Source organism: Hypanus sabinus, chromosome 16 (assembly GCF_030144855.1).
Source record: "Hypanus sabinus isolate sHypSab1 chromosome 16, sHypSab1.hap1, whole genome shotgun sequence".
Classification (NCBI taxonomy): domain Eukaryota; kingdom Metazoa; phylum Chordata; class Chondrichthyes; order Myliobatiformes; family Dasyatidae; genus Hypanus; species Hypanus sabinus.
The window spans coordinates 80,161,099-80,176,223 of record NC_082721.1 but is presented as its reverse complement, the minus strand read 5'-3'; positions in this window follow the sequence as shown (position 1 = coordinate 80,176,223).

Below are 15,125 nucleotides of genomic sequence, written 5' to 3'. Positions count from 1 at the left end.
TTGCAGGACACTTACATCCTTCAGAGTAATGTTTCAGGAGGATGCATTCTGTGATCATGGAATACCAAATGTCTTTCTATAACTTTGAAGCCTCTCTGATTAACAAATCTTGCAGTCAAGAAAATAATGCTGGAGGAACTCAGTGGGTCAGTTAGCATCTGTAGGGGGAAATGGACAGTCGTTTTGGATTGAGATCCTTCATCTGGACTTTTCCAGAGATGCTGCCTGATCCGCTAAGTTCCTCAAGAATTTTGTTTTTGTTCCAGGTGCCAACTTCTGCAGTCTCTTGTGCACCTCCAAATCCTGTAATCACTTTTATGTATATATCTTACCTTTTGAAATCTTTTCAGTATCAAAAACACTGTGACCTCATTTTATGTAACTTTGGTTGGTGGACCATGCATAGTACCTGGAAATAAACAAGTTGTCTTAGAACATTGACCACACAACAGCACAGCACAGGAACAGGCCCTTTGGCCCACAATGGTGAGCCAAACCAATTAAATTAGTCGTCAAATATCCAATAAAACTCATCCCTTCTGCCTACATGATGTCCATATCCTTCCATTTCCCTCACATTCATGTGCCCATCTAAACATCTCCTAAAAATCCCTAATGTATCAGCCTCTGCCACCACCCCAGGCAGTGCACTCCAGCTACCCACCACTCTGTGCTTTTAAAAAAAATTGCCCCAAACATTCCCTTTGAATTTATCCCCTCTCAGCTTCAATGCATGCCCTCTGGTGTTAGAAATTCCAAACCTGGGGGTAAAAATACTGTCTGTCTACTCAATGCCTCTCATAATCCTATAAATCTCTATCAGAGGAGTTCCCAATCTGGGATCAACGGTTCCCTTGGTTAGTGGTAGGGATCCATGGCATAAAAAAGTGGAGAGCCCCTGCTCTATTAGATCTCATTTTGAACTCAATTCTTTGATTAAAAAAAGCCAATATGCCTTCTTAACCTCCCTATCAATCTGTGTAGCCACTTTCAGAGAGCCAAGAATTTGGACCTCAAGATCCCCAGGTTGCCCTCATGAGAATCCCTGCTTGAATCGGTAATCTATTTAACTATCCTCATATTTGTTTCAAAGGGATATTTGTGTATATCAACTATTTCCACTGCTCTGGCAGGGAAATAATCTATTGTATACAGTGTGCAAATTCTGTTTTCTAAGGTCATTGTATGGTAATCACAAAAAGAAATCTGTTGTAGCACTTGGCATGAAATCGCTGCAATTTACCTTATAGCTCTATTGAAACACCTCTTTGTCTTTGACACTACCCTCAGGGAATAGCAGACTTTGGTCACACAGTCAGTGAATGAAGTGTCATAAGTAAAAATACCACCAGCACATTCTTCCCTATTGGGCTGTAATCCTTTTTACACTTGTTCATTGTGCCTGATGCATAAGCTTCTGATATCCATAGTCTATAACTTGGCTAATTACTGGCCCAACTTCATTACCCAAAACATTGTTCAACATTCAGTATGTCAGCATTTCAGAACTCAATGCTGCCACAATGAACCAAAAATGACTGGTCACTCAAGCTTTTCTTACACAAGTTATATTGTTTTCAATTTTCTTTATTTCATTGCAATGCTTGTTTTTCTTCAAAGTATTTGGTGAAATGATCCTAACAATGTGGCAAGCAATGGTAGAGACAAGTGCCTAGTACTGAATCATAGCTAAATATGTCCAGAGTTTAGAATTGTTTTCAAGTGTTCTGCTTCTGGCTAATGCGTGACGTGCAATATTGGACCTGCGCACTTACAAGAATATTAGCAGGTGGCAAACTCTTATCTGTATGAATCCCAATGAAGCATTCATTGTCCATTTCCCGCCATAGATGATAACTGACCCATTGAGTTTGTCCAGCATTTTGTGTGTTTCTCCTGTCTGTATATATTACCACAATATTTAGGGAGAGACTCCAATAAGAAATCCCTTCTTAAGTCAAGTCAAATTTATTGTCATTTAACTATATATATTTATACCGTCAAATGAGACAACATTTCTCAGGACCAGCATTTAAAGCACAGTTGTACATATAACACACAATAACTTGGGAAAGTAAGAATTAAAATGACAGATGAATTATGCATAAGTAAACAAAATAAAGTGCATAGATTAACTATTGTAGGGTATAGAACACATTAACCGGTGATACTTCGAAAATGATGCGGCAGGGAGTTCAGGAACCTAAAGGCCTGAGGGAAGAAGCTGTTTCCCATCCTGTCTTTATAAACAATAGACAATAGGTGCAGGAGTAGGCCATTTCGAGCCAGCACCACCATTCAATGTGATCACGGCTGATCATCCACAATCAGTACCCCATTCCTGCCTTCCCCCCATATCCCTTGACCCCGCTCTCTTTAAGGGCTCTATCTAACTCTTTCTTGAAAGCATCCAGAGAATTGGCCTCCACTGCCTTCTGAGGCTCTCACCAACATCGGGAACATGTTTCCTGCCTCGAGCGTGTCCAATCCCTTAATAATCTTATATGTTTCAATCAGATCCCCTCTCATCCTTCTAAATTCCAGTGTATACAAGCCCAGTTGCTCCAACCTTTCAACATACGACAGTCCCGCCATCCCGGGAATCAACCTCGTTAACCTACACTGCACTCCCTCAAAAGCAAAAGTATCCTTCCTCAACTTTGGAGACCAAAACTGAACACAATACAAATGTGCATCAGAGTCTCCTCCCTGATGGTAAAAAGTCAAAGAGGATGCTACATGGGTGGGTGGGATTCTTGATAATACTAAGGGCCCTGCATATGCAGTGCTCCTGATAAATGTCCCCAGTGCATATTAGGGAGACTTGGCCATTCTCACAGTCCATTGTCAGGACTTCTGGCCCGATTCTCTGCTACCAGATGGAGATGCAGCTTGACAGGACACTCGCAATGGTGCTGCTATAAAATGCAGTTGAGATGGGGGCAGGGGAAAGACCTCACTTGCCTCAGTCTCTCCTGCAAAGATTCAACCTGCTGCTGTCTGTCACTAACTCCCCCTCTGTAATTTATTTAGTTCCAAGCACATTGTTAGAAATTGCAGGCTATCCTGCAGTATTTTAGAAAATGATGTTAATAAACCATGTCAGAGGCGCTGAAAAATGCAACTATGACATTTGACAGAAACTTAAGACAACTAATTTAGAAGAGCAGCATAGGGCTTTTGCCGCACAGCTTTGATCCTGCAGTCAGTCCAGTGCAGAGTTTGCACATTCCCCTGTAACGGTCTGCATTCTTTCATGGTTTTTCAGTTTCAAAGACAAGCTGGTTGATAGGTTGACTGGCTGCTGGAAGTTATCCTAGTGTACTTGGGTGATAGGAAGCTCAATGTTAGCATAAATTTGATGGGCTGAAAATAAGTACTGAAAAAAATACATGTACATAGGAAGCGAAAGCAAGCAGTATTTCAAGTGAACTGTTATCACTGTAATTTGCAGTATGTAATTTCCCCTTGAGAAACAATCTTTTAAGCTATCTAAATGCACTAGAAATCCTATGATCTACAGAGTTTGAGGGACTCGGTGAACTGACTCTTAGAAATGCAGATATGGTACCTGGAAGTGGCAGATGTCCAACCGTAGAAAGTAAGTGGCAGGAAATTTCTTTACTCAGAGAGTGGTGGTAGAGGCAGGTTCGGTATTGTCATTTAAAGTAAAATTGGATAGGTATATGGACAGGAAAGGAACAGGGGGTTATGGGCTGAGTGCGGGTAGGTGGGACTAGGTGAGAGTAAGCGTTCGGCACGGACTAGAAGGGCCGAGATGGCCTGTTTCCGTGCTGTGACTGTTATACGGTTATATGGAACTGCCATTCCTGGCTGATGTATAGTCACTGGAGAGCCAGACAGTGGACCTAAGTGTAAAACTGCTGTGTCGGAGGGAAATGAAGGATTGCTCTGTCTCTGTTTCTTTGAGACATGGCTCAACCCCCACACACAGACGACACTGTGCTGCAACCTGAGAGGTTCTCAATCCGCTGGATGGACCAGATGGCAGCATTAGGAAAGGGCAGAGGTGGCAGCATCTGCTTCATGATAATCTCATTGTGGTGCTGGGATGGAGTGGTTTTGTCTCACCCTTGTTCTCCTGACTGGAACATCCAACAATTGAATGCCAACCATTTTACTTACCTAGAGTTCTCTGCTGTGATCCCAGCCATGCTATTTTAGAACCCTCTTTTCAGCAACAGATTTAATGTGCCAATAGAGAAGGTAATATGAAGCTAATAGAGGAGGTATATGGTGAAACATATGTATTTTGATGGTTGATGCAGGTCGATGGAGCAACACCTTATCTCCCGCCTAGGTAGCCTCCTACCTGCTGGCTTGAACATTCAACTCACAGACCTCTGTTGATACCCCTGCCCCCCCCCCTTACCCCATCCCTATCTATAGTTTTAGTCTGGTTCTCTTTCTCTCTCTTTTTCCCCCCTCACTAGAATCTGCTCCAGCCCTACCTTTCTTTCTCTTTTATTTCCCATAATTCTCCACCTTCCCCCAGCCCATTTCCCTTCAGCCTATCACTTCCCAGCTCTCTACTTCATCCCTTCCCACCATTTCTTATCCCCCCTCGACCACCCCATGTTACTTCACTCCTGATGAAGGGTTTCAGCCCGAACCGTCATCACTTCCTCCTTCCATAGATGCTGTCTGGCCTGCTGAGTTCTGCCAGCATTTTGTGTTTTTATTTTGATTATAAATTTACTTCAAACTTTAATATTCTGGACCATTGCTACAGTCCAATTTAAAGAGGCCTATCATGCAACATCCCACTCCCACCCCGTGCCCCCCCACCGTCCAGACATCTGACGTGCTAATGTTCACCTCACCTCTGCAAAAGCTGAAGCCCACTAATAAAGTTGTGAAAGTGTGGCCTGGTAAAACCACAGAACTGCTAAGAGAGTGCTCTTTGATTCCTCTGAATAGAGCATCTTCAAAACCAGCATCGACCGCGCTGACACAGTGACCTATATCTTCCTTAGTGAAGATGCCTACATCCCCTCAAAACCAATCACCAGCTTCAGCAAAGATAAGCCCTCGTTCAACAGAGAACTCAGTAGCTGCATCTGGAGGAGGGGGCCTTCAGGAGTGGAGATACAGGGGAGTTCATGAAGACCAAGTTCACACTGGAGAAGACAATCAGAGCTAACAGATACCAATATTCAGTCAAATTGGCAAACCAGTTTTCTGCAAGTGACTGTTCTGCAGTCTGGAATGGCCTTTAGTCCATTATCAACTTCAAAAGGAAGGCATACCATGCCTTAATGATTCTCTCCTCCCAGGTCGGTTAAATGAGTTCTACTGCAGATTTGACTCATAGATCACACTTCAAAGACTTGCTCCCATGCCCATTCAACCAGACCATCTCCAGTGCCCTACATCCTTTCTTGTGAAGGAAGAGGAGGTGAAGGAGCTGTTCAGGAAGCAAAATATCAAGAAGGCTGCAGGCCCTGACGCTGCCTTCCCTGCTGTTTTTAAACACTGCGCTAACCAGCTGTGCACAGTCTTCACAGACATTTTCAATTAGTATCTTAAACTATGCACTATTCCAGCATGTTTCAAGAAGTCTGTTACTATTCCAGTCCCCAGGCAATTGCACTCACATCAGTCATAATGGAGGCTTTTGTAAAGCTGGTTATGTAATTTCTCAAATCCATAACTCAATCTCTATATCTGTTGCAGTTCACTTACAGTCAACAGATCTATAGATGATGCAGTTAACATCAGTCTGAATTCTGCAGCATCTTGACTCCCTGGTTCATACTGTATCCCAGGATTCTCTGGTGATTTCAGTTCAGCCTTAAATATCATCATCTCTGAGCTTCTGAAAGTAACTGTCAAAACTGAACGTACCATTTCCAATCTGTAACTTCCTCTTTGGCAGGAGGCAGTATGTGAGACTAGGCAAGCCTATCTCCATATCCCATGTAATCAAGACTAGTATGCCATAGGAGTGTGTTCTCTCTCCTCTCCTATTTTCTCCATACACCAGTGACCGCACCTCCAGCGATCCATCTGTTAAGCTGATGAAGAATGTGGACAACATCACTACCATTGGATTAATCACCAGAGGTGATAAACTCAAGTACCACTAAGGAATAAACAAGCTAGTGTCCTGGTGCAATCACAATAACTTGAAGCTAAATGCCCTGAAAACCATGGAGATGCCTATCAACGTCAAGAAAAATGTGTCTCCTCTCCGTCATCAACAACCGTACAGTTACCTCTGTTTCAATATTCAGGTTCTTGGGCATCATTATTTCAAAGGACCTCGTGGGAGATGTGTGAATAAATGAGAAAGATGATCAAAAGGATGTGGAATGTAACTAACTGACAGTCATGAGCACACTGTCAATTAAATTAAGGAGGTGGTTACAATGAAGCCTGTGATGTTTTGATGATAAGAATACAGCACAGTAGTGTAGTGGTTAGTACAATGCTTTACAATACCAGCGACCTGGATTCACTTCCTAAGGAGTTTGTACGTTCTCCCCGTGGCTCCCCATAGTCCGAAGACGTGTCGGTTGGTAGGTTAATTGGTCATGGTAAATTGTCCCTGATTAGCCTAGGATTAAATTGGGGGATTGCTGGGCGGCACCAAGGTCCTGTTCTGCACTGTATCTCAACAAATAAATAAACAAAAGATGATTCTGCCAGCTGATGTCTTAGAAAACAATCTTGTAAGAACAATGTTGTAGGAGAGTCAACCACTGGTTTAAACAAGCAGAGGTCTATTGGATGTAGAGTTGAACTGTGTGCATACTGATGAGGTGCTACTGGCTCTGTATTTTCATTTGGAGAAATCTCACCAATACACTTAGAGAAATTCTGTCTATGCTCACATGATCAGAATTCATTCCATATCATTTGCTGTTAAGTCCCTTTGCAGTGCACCGAGGACACAGTGCCTATTCTTGAGAAGTTTTCATGTTTTATTGTTTTACAGCATTGAATCACAGTGGATTTAATTTGGCTTTTTTTGAGGCTGATCGACAGAAAAAGCCTCTTGCATGTCGAAGTGAAAACAGATCTCTATAAAGTGATCTAAATTAATTACAAATATAAAACACAAAATAATTGATTGCATAAGTATTCACCCCCCCCTTTAATATAACACACCAAATCATCACTGATGCAGACAATTGGTTTTAGAAGTCACATAATTTTGGTTTACAGTGGGTGGAGGAAATCTGTCCTTGCAAAGTTATAATTTGTTGGGATTCTTTTTCAGTTTTGACAAGTCTTAAAACAGGTCGTTGTAGCAATAGGTCTGATTTACTGCTGGAAGCTCTTCAAACTTTATTTCATGTTCAAAGTATTGGTCCATGTGTCCTCTTCTCATGGGTTCCTGCACATAGAGGCGTTGAGGGGAACTGTTAAAAATTCATCTATGGATAGACCTTCCACTTAGCAAATCAGAAGCTAAGGCATTGGTGGGTCTAAGAATTAGGGGATTATGGCATGACCAGTGGGATATTGGGCTTAAGGGGAGACCCCATGCAGAATTCATAAAACTGTTGCATTGATGGGAGAAGGGGGTAAGACAAGAAGGGAAGGAATTATATTGACTCAACTTAGAATTGGGCATCCAATGTTTAATTATTCCTTGTATCTTGTTGGAAAACATCACTCTGGGATGTGTAGGTGTTGTCACCATTATTAAACAGTTGAACACATTATTTTACAATATGAAGCATACAGGGTTGAAAGAAAGCAAATGCAGGCTGCACTACTAGCTTTGGGGGTTGGCAGTTTTCATTTAAAGACCACTAAGTTATGGAAGTGACTTTAATTCACAATATTTTCTTTTGTTATTTAATATCTATAGGGCTTTTGGGGTAATTTAGGTTTCATTTGATAAAGAACTAGTAGGGGTTTTATTTCCCAACTCTCTACACCGCACTGCAGTTCAGTTGGTGGCGGTAATGCACCTTTAGTTGGACTGCCAACCACCATTAAAAGTCAGCAGAAGAAGAAAATGCAACTGCTGGTGAGTCAGTTTCCTGGCAAAACAACGCCATGGAGACAAAATAACCCTCCAAGCAGCTCTGCGGAAAGGTTATTGCAAAGCACAAGTCAGGAGATGGATACAAGGAAATTTCCATGTCACTGAGTATCGCTTGGAGTACAGTTAAGTCAATCAAGAAATGGAAAGAATATGGCACAGCTGTGAATCTGCCTAGAGCAGGTTGTCCTCAAAAACTGACTGACCACACAGAAAGGGACTAGTAGGAGAAGCCACTAAGAGACCTCTGACAACTCTGGAGGAGTTACAATCTTCAGTGGCTGGGGTGGGAGAGACTGCACATGCAACTTGCTCGGATGCTTCACCAGTCGCATCTTTATGGGAGAGTGGCAAAGAGAAAGTCACTGTTGGAAAAAGGTCACTTGAAATCTTGGTTAGAGTTTTCCAGAGGCATGTGGGAGACTCTGAAATTAGCTGGAAGGTTTTTGGTCATCAGATTAAATGCTGTAAGCCAAACACTGAACATCATCAAAAACAAACCATCCCTACCATGAAGCATGGTGGTGGCTGCATCATGTTGTGGGGATGCTGGAAGGCTTATGAAGGTAGAGGGTAAAACGAATGCAGCAAAATAGAGGGAATTCCTGGAGGAAAACCTGACACAATCTGCAAGAGAACTGTGACTTGGGAGGAAATTTTCATTTCCACCAAGACAATAACCCCATGCATAAAGCCAAAGCTACACTAGAATGGCTTTAAAGAACAAAGTTAATGCCCTGGAGTGGCTAAATCAGAGGCCAGACCTCATCCAATTGAGAATTTGTGGCTGGACTTGAAAAGGGCTGTTCAATCACGATCCCCATGCAATCTGACAGAGCTTGAGCAGTTTTGTAAATAAGATTGGGGAAAAATTGCAGTCCAGACGTGCAAAGCTGATAGAGACCTATGCACACAGACTCAAGGCCGTAATTGCTGTCAAAAGTGCATCTACTAAATTCTGACAAAGGGGATGAATACATATGCAATCAATTATTTTGTGTTTTATATTTGCAATTAATTTAGATCACTTTGTAGGGATTTGTTTTCACTTTGACACAAAAGAGTGTTTTTCTGTTTATCAGTGTAAAATAAAAAGCCAAATTAAATCCATTGGGATTCAGTGTTCTAAAACAATAAAACATGAAAACCTCCAAGGGGACCGAATACTTTTTCTGACACAGCTGATACATTTAGCTGAGGCTGTCTCAAAGACACAAAAGGATGCTGAACTACAGACAATAAACATGGCATATATTTTCCGGACTCTCAGTCATCGATAGAGGAGGCTGCCAGACTAGATTATAAATGCAGTCTGAAGCAAGTTCTTCAAACAGATTGTAAAAGGAAACTGGGTTAAGCAATGAACCTGACACAGTAAGTGATGCAGCCTACAGAAATGAAATCGTAATTATTCCTAAGCAACAAAGTACAATATGGTCAAACAATTTTCTTCTCTTGACTGGGAGTGAATTGCTTTTGTAGAGAGGAGGTATGTAGAGGCAAGAGATGTATGTGAGATTGGGGACTATAATATACAGTACAGGGCAAGCCCAGCAAAGGATCAATTTCCCTCTTATCAAGTGCCAGACTTGGGACCATTTGTTTAAGCTAGAGAGGAAAATGCATCTTGTGACAGCAAACTACTTTTCAAAATGTTAGAAAATATGGATAAAGGGCCATAGTTTGCTGGAGAGTAATTTGGGAGATTCTCTAAGTATTGTCAATTTTATCAACAAACAACATTATCATAGTGGTAGCTTCCTGCTCCTTTCCCAGTCCTGAAGAATGGTCCTGGCCTGAAACATTGACTGCTTATTCATTTCCATAGATGCTGCCTGACCTGAGTTCCCCCAGCACGTTTTTTGGTGTGTAACATTACCATACTTCTCATAAAGTACTGGAAAAGCAAAGATTATTGCGATGGTGTTCGGGGCTGCTGCAGAAGTGTATCATCACATTCAAACACCTATTTGAATAAAACCCTTGTGCCAACAAGAGAAAGATGCTGCAGCCAGGCCTACAAAATCATGTAGGAAGACGAGTGGAAGTAGTCAAAAAGTATTAGGTACACTATTATCAAAGGGGTGCCAAAAACTTGTCATGGCTAAAAGCTTGAACACAGTATGAAATGCATATTTGATCAACATTAGACATGGACAAGGACAGTAACAGCTTGACGCATATCGTACATGAAATCATACAAAGTCACGAAGAGAGAGAAAAAAAAACACCATCTCAGGAAGATCAATCAGGAGATTGTTTGATTAGAAGCAGATTCTGAGATACCAGTGATGTGTTATTAACCCCACAAAGTGAAACAGTCTCAGCCTGCTAAAACTCTGGAAAATGCAATAGGTTTGTAGACTTAGACAGCTCTGTCATGGTCAGTAGCCTCCCTACCATGAAGGACATCTTCAAAAAGTAGAGCCTTTAGACAGAAGCATCAATCATTAAGGGACCTCACCATCTAGGACATGCCCTCTTCTCATTACTACCTTCAGAGTATGTACAGAAGCCTGAAGACACACGCTCAATGTTTTATAATAATACAGCTTCTTACACTCCATCTTCAGATTTATGAATGGTCCATGAGCAATACCTTGCTGGTTTGCTCTCTTTATGCACTATTTATTTTAAAAATATCTTTGTTGTAACCTATAGTATATTTTATTCATTGCACTTGGAATGTCACCGCCAAACAAGAAATTTCACAACAGATGTCAGTGATGATAAACTTGATGCTGATTTAATGAGCCTTGTACCAAAGTAAAGCACGGAAACAGTGGACGGTCATTGTCCTCAGTAAGGACCTCACCTTTGTCTCCCTGCACCCACACCTCAGTGAGTTGAGCACCTGCCATTACACTGAGCTCTTTTTCCGCCATCTCGTCTTCATGCCTACTTCTTTGGCAAGGTCTCTCTACCTCGTACCGATGACCTTTTCTCCCGTCTTCAAACCTCCTCCTCTTCCTGGACACCCCACTTTGGTCTTCTGCGTGCTCTGGATCTTTTCATTGCCACCTGCCAATGGGACATTTACTGTCTCAACTTCATCACTTCTCTCTCCAATCCCAACTTCACTCCTTCTGAACGCTATGCGCTCCACTCTCTCCACACTAATCCTAACCTCACCATCAAACCTGCAGATAAAGGGATGCTGTAGTAGTCTGGCAGACTGTTCTCTACCTTGCTGAGGCCCAGTGACAACTGTCAGGCACCTCTTTCTTACCCCTCGAACAGGATCAGCATTAAAGAGCACCAGGCCATTGACCCTATTAACTTTGGGGATCTCCCATCCACTGCCACCAACCTCATAGTTGTCTCACCCTGCACCTCCTGTTTCTACCTCCTACTCAAGATCCACAAACCCGCCTGTCCAGGTAGACCCATTGTTTATGCTCGTTCCTGCCCCACTGAACTCCTATCTGTATAACTCGACTCAGTCTTACCCCACCTGGTTCAGTCCCTTCCTATCTACATCCATGACACTTCACACGTTCTTGACCTTTTCAATGATTTCAAGTTCCCTGGCCATAAGCATCTTACTTTCACCTTGAATGTCCAGGCCCTATACTCCTCGAAGAAAGGCCTCAAAGCTCTCTGTTTCTTTCTGGATCCTGGACCCAACCAGCTCCCCTCCACCACCACTCTCCTCCATCTGGTGGAACTTGTCCCCACTCTCAGTAATTTCTTCTTTGGCTCCTCCTTTCAAACAAGAGGTATAGCCATGGGCACTTGCATAGGTCCCAGATATGCCTGCCTTTTTGTCAGCTACATGGAACAATCTATGTTCCAACCCTACACTGGTGTCACTTCCCAACTTTTCCTACTCTACATCAACTTTTCCTACTCTACAGAGCATATGTACAAAATTAAGGGAGGGAAGTTTAGGGGAGACATCAGGGGTAAGTGTTTTACACAGAGGGTTGTGAGTGCCTGGAATGACTTGCCAGGGATTGTGGTGGAGGCTAAAACATTAGGGGTATTTAAGAGCCTCTTGGACAGGCACATGGATAAAAGAAAAATGGAGGGTTATGGGGTAGTGTGGGTTTAGTACATTTTTTTTAAGGATTATATGGGTTGGCACAACATGGAGGGCTGAAGGGCCTGTACTGTGCTGTGCTGTAGTGTTCTATGGTTCTATGGTTCTATCAACGACTGTATTGGTGCTGGCGCTGCTTCCCATATGAAGCTCGTCGACTTCATTGTCTTTGCCTCCAACTTCCACTCTGCCTCAAATTTACTTGGTCCATTTCTGACACCTTCCTCCCTTTTCTTGATCTCTCCATTTCTATCTCTGGAGAAGAGCTTATCTACTGATGCTTATTATAAACCCAGTCTCCGCTGTATCTGCTCTCAGGATGAGGTTTTTCATTCCAGAACGGAGGAGATGTCCTTTAAAGAAAGAGGCTTCCCTTCCTCCACCATCAACGCTGCCCTCAACTGCATCTCTTCCAATTTGCGCACGTTTGCCCTCACCCCATCCTCCCGTCACCCCACCAGGGATAGGGTTCCTCTTGTCCTCACCTACCATCCTACCAGCCTCCACGTCCAGCACATAATTCCCCATAACTTCCGCCATCTCAAATGAAATCCAACCTCCAACCACATCTTTCCCTCCCACCCCCACCTTCTGCTTTCCATGGAGATCACTCCCTATATGTCTCCCTTCTCCATTTGTTTCTACCCACTGCTCTCCCTCCTGGCACATCCTCCTCCCTTGCTACTATTCAGGACCCCAAACAGTCCTTCTAGGTGAGGCGACACTTCACCTGTGAGTCTGTTGGGATCATCAACAGTATCCAGTGGTCCTGGTGTGGCCTCCGGTATATAGGTGAGACCCGGCGTAGATCGGAGACTCTTTCACCAAGCACCCTTGCTCCATCCGCCAGAAAAAGCAGGATTTCCCGGTGGCCACCGTTTAATTCCACTTCCCATTCCCATTCCAACATCTCAGTCCATGGCCTCCTCTGCTGTTCTGAAGACACCACACTCAGGTTGGAGGAGCAACACCTTGTATTCCATCTGGGTAGCCCCCAACCTGATGGCATGAACATCGATTTCTCGGACTTCCTGTAATACCCCCTCCTGTTCCTTCAGAATTCCCCATTCCCTTTTTGCTCTCTCACCTTATTTCTTTGCCTGCCCATCACCTCCCTCTGGTGCTCCTCCCCCTTTTCTTTTGTCCTTGGCCTTCTGTCTTTCACCAATCAACTTCCCAGCTTTTCACTTCACCCCTCCCTCCTACCAGTCTCACTTTTCCCACCTTCTAACTCTGACTCCTCATCTTTTTATCCCCAGTAATGATGATGGGTCTCGGCCCGAAATGTCAACTATACTTTTTTCCATAGATGCTGCCCGGCTCCTCTGGCATTTTGTGTGTGTTGCTTGGGGTTTCTGCAGATTTTCTCTTGTTTGTGATTGGACAATTATTTTGAATGTTTGTGTTCCTTCTCTCCCCTCTCCCAGCACACAGATAACAAAATACATGCACTTTTTTAATCAGTTATTTTAGAAAGTGATTCTAATCTATTTAATATGGCCTCAGCTTCCTCAGTTGTTGGTTGTGGCCTATTATCATTTATTCTCAAACCTAAGTAAATTGCTTCCTTTTTCACAAGAACATATTTGCTTTTTTAAGCTACTCATTAACTTAATAACACATTTTCATGCATCTTCAGGTTTCAGTATGTCTGTTGCAGTTAGAATATAATCTTGGTTGCACAAATAATGTTGGATCTCTTGCAGGATCGTATTCATGGATATTGTATTTGATGATCTCACCCAAAATAATAGAACATTTTAAGTCCAGTTCCTATTCCCATTCCCATTCTGACATTTAAGTCTATGGCTGCCTCTCGTGCTATACAGCATCCTCTACATTGTGAGATGTCATAAATTGGGGGAGGGCTTCGTCGAGCTTCTCCACTCCATCTGCCACAAATGGTGGCCAAACATTTTAATTCCCAATCCAATTCCCGCTCCTGTTACAACATGTTGGCCATGGCTTCCTCTTGTGCTATGATGAGACCACTCTGAGGTGGAGGAACAATACCATCTACTGTATATCATCTGGGTGGCCTCCAATCTGATGGCATGAATCTCTTCTTTTTTCAGTGTAAAGGGGGTTTCTTTTTTTTCTTTGTTACTGTTGGGAAAGGGTTTCCTTTTGTTAACTAGGAGGAATGCTAATTTACTGATAACAAGAATTTGTAAACCAAATGGGGATTAATGTTCTTTCTTCTGAGTCTGTAAGCTTTTGTTGACGGGCTTTTGGGCAGATTGGCGCGAGGGGGTCGAGAGAGAGGACGCAATGCTCTAAGCTGGGCGAGGATCGGACCCCAAAGGGGGATCCGAGGCCGGGAGATTCTCCGAGGGGGGGGGGATGAAGCTAGATGTGCTTGGTTGACCACTCGGAGGGTCCTGAGCTGTTTGGAGAGTCGAGGAGTTCGGAGGGTCATGAGCTGCGAGTTGAGGAGTTCGGAGGGGAGCGAATGGTGGCCAGAAGACTTCAGTAATTGAGCTCCAACGGCTGTGCACGAAGTGGTTTGGACTTTGATAAGTTTGGCGCCTTTTCTTTAATTTTCTCTTCATATATACTGTATCGTTATTAATCACTTAGTTATAGTAACCTTTATAAATTGTACTCATTTAATCACATATGGTGTACTGTCTGTTTTTGGGCGAGGCGGGGACATCACACAGCATCCACACCAGCTGATTACCCAGTTTGACGGGGCCGAAGGCTGCTCGCCCTAGACGAGAACGAGCTGAGCGAGCCTGAGGTGACCCAGGGGGTTACATTGTGGGGTGCTCGTCCGGGGTTGATTTCTGTGGAAGCTGTGTGATCACCCTCTTTAAATTGTGTCTGCGGCGAAGAACTGGTGTGCCTTTGTGGGTGTGTGATTGCTGGTTATCGCTACGTGTGTGTTGGGTGGGGTGGCTGCTGTTGCTAGCCTGGAGGTCATTGTTCGATTTCCGACTAGTGCTGACGAAATGGTGGTGGGACCATGGGCTGTCCGTACTGTTTGGAGAGTGAGGAGTGACAGTTTGGGATGTTTCAGCAGTGGTGGGCTCCGCCCGGTTGTTGGAATAATGTCCAGCC